Source organism: Pseudophryne corroboree, unplaced genomic scaffold (genome assembly GCF_028390025.1).
Source record: "Pseudophryne corroboree isolate aPseCor3 unplaced genomic scaffold, aPseCor3.hap2 scaffold_1847, whole genome shotgun sequence".
Lineage (NCBI taxonomy): Eukaryota > Metazoa > Chordata > Amphibia > Anura > Myobatrachidae > Pseudophryne > Pseudophryne corroboree.
Genome location: NW_026968485.1, coordinates 52,501 through 55,000, shown reverse-complemented (window position 1 = coordinate 55,000; position 2,500 = coordinate 52,501).

The window sequence follows — 2,500 nt, the reverse complement described above, 5'->3', positions numbered from 1 at the left end:
TGGAAGTGCCGCTGGGCCGCGGGCGCCCCGGTCCGCACTCATCCGCGACACTTCCGCGCTGGAGTCCGACGCTCGCCGGCCGCGTCCCCCGGCCCGCGGGGGCCCGGGGGGAGGCCCGACGCGTGCGGGGGGAGGCGGCGGGCGGCGGGGGCGCCCCCGCGCCACCCGACGGCGCCCCCCGGTGGCCAGAGGCGGCTCGGAGCGAGACGATCGGGGGGGGACGGCGGCGCGTGACCCGCCCCGGCCCCCTTGGCCCAGCGGACGGGCAGGCGGCTCCCGGGCGACCCCCCCCCCGATCCCCGCCGCGGCGCCCCCCGGTGGCCGCCTGACGCCACTGCGGGGGGTGCAGATTCCGTGTGTCCTCTCGGATAAAAACAAAAGAAACGGTTCCCGTCGGGCGAAAGTAAGTGGGACGCAGGGCCCCGGGCCCCGACGGTCCGCGCGCGCGGCGCCCCCCGCTGGCCGGTCGAAGGGATGACAAAAATAAAATGAAAAAAATTTCAAAAAAGCACTCGCCCCAAACAGACGAAAGGTACCCGGTCCGCCCGGATGAACCCTCCCCCGTGTCCCCGCCGCGGCGCCCCCCGCTGGCCAGCCGAGGTAATACACGATTGAGAGGGGGGGAGTGAAAAACAGGGGCAAAAAATGAAAAACACCCCACCCGTTTGAATGCAAAGTCCCGGAGCGGCCAGGGGTGGACGCCGGTCCGCGCGCACGGCGCCCCCCGCAGGCCAGATGAAGGGAAGAACGGAACGAGACTAAAAGATAAAAAAAAAATTCAAAAAAGCACTCGCCCCAAACAGATGAAATGTACCCGGTCCGCCCGTGTCCCCGCCGCGGCGCCCCCCGCTGGCCAGCCGAGGTAATACACGATTGAGAGGGGGGGAGTGGAAAAAAAAAGGGCAAAAAAATGAAAAACACCCCACCCATTTGAATGCAAAGTCCCGGAGCGGCCAGGGGTGGACGCCGGTCCGCGCGCACGGCGCCCCCCGCAGGCCAGTTGAAGGGAAGAACGGAACGAGACTAAAAGATAAAAAAAAATTTCAAAAAAGCACTCGCCCCAAACAGATGAAATGTACCCGGTCCGCCCGTGTCCCCGCCGCGGCGCCCCCCGCTGGCCAGCCGAGGTAATACACGATTGAGATTAAAAAAAAACCAGGCAAAAGACAAAAACACACCACCGATTTAAATGCAGTGTTCACGAGCGCCAGTCCGCGCGCGCGGCGCCCCCTGCTGGCCGCGTAAAAAAAAATAATAATAATAATAATAATAACAATAATAATAATAATCCACCGTTGTGAATTTGCGATGTGTCCGGTACGGCGGCGGCGGGGAGGCGTCTCCCCTCGTCGGCGCACCCTGGTGGGGGGAAATAAATGAAAGGGAAAAAAAACAAAGAAGAACAGCCCGGGCTCTCGCCGGCTTCCGCAGCCCGGGCTCCCTCCGGCTTCCGCGGCCCGGGCTCCGTACATACAGACAGCAAATGAAATAACGGACGGATGGATGGAAGAGAAGAACAGCCAGGGATCTCGCCGGCTTCCGCAGCCCGGGCTCTCGCCGGCTTCCGCAACCCGGGCTCCAGCCGGCTTCCGCAGCCCGGGCTCCCTCCGGCTTCCGCGGCCCGGGCTCCGTACATACAGACAGCAAATGAAATAACGGACGGATGGATGGAAGAGAAGAACAGCCAGGGATCTCGCCGGCTTCCGCAGCCCGGGCTCCCTCCGGCTTCCGCGGCCCGGGCTCCGTACATACAGACAGCAAATGAAATAACGGACGGATGGATGGAAGAGAAGAACAGCCAGGGATCTCGCCGGCTTCCGCAGCCCGGGCTCTCGCCGGCTTCCGCAACCCGGGCTCCAGCCGGCCTCCGCAGCCCGGGCTCCCTCCGGCTTCCGCGGCCCGGGCTCCGTACATACAGACAGCAAATGAAATAACGGACGGATGGATGGAAGAGAAGAACAGCCAGGGATCTCGCCGGCTTCCGCAGCCCGGGCTCTCGCCGGCTTCCGCAACCCGGGCTCCAGCCGGCTTCCGCAGCCCGGGCTCCCTCCGGCTTCCGCGGCCCGGGCTCCGTACATACAGACAGCAAATGAAATAACGGACGGATGGATGGAAGAGAAGAACAGCCAGGGATCTCGCCGGCTTCCGCAGCCCGGGCTCTCGCCGGCTTCCGCAACCCGGGCTCCAGCCGGCCTCCGCAGCCCGGGCTCCCTCCGGCTTCCGCGGCCCGGGCTCCGTACATACAGACAGCAAATGAAATAACGGACGGATGGATGGAAGAGAAGAACAGCCAGGGATCTCGCCGGCTTCCGCAGCCCGGGCTCTCGCCGGCTTCCGCAACCCGGGCTCCAGCCGGCTTCCGCAGCCCGGGCTCCCTCCGGCTTCCGCGGCCCGGGCTCCGTACATACAGACAGCAAATGAAATAACGGACGGATGGATGGAAGAGAAGAACAGCCAGGGATCTCGCCGGCTTCCGCAGCCCGGGCTCTCGCCGGCTTCC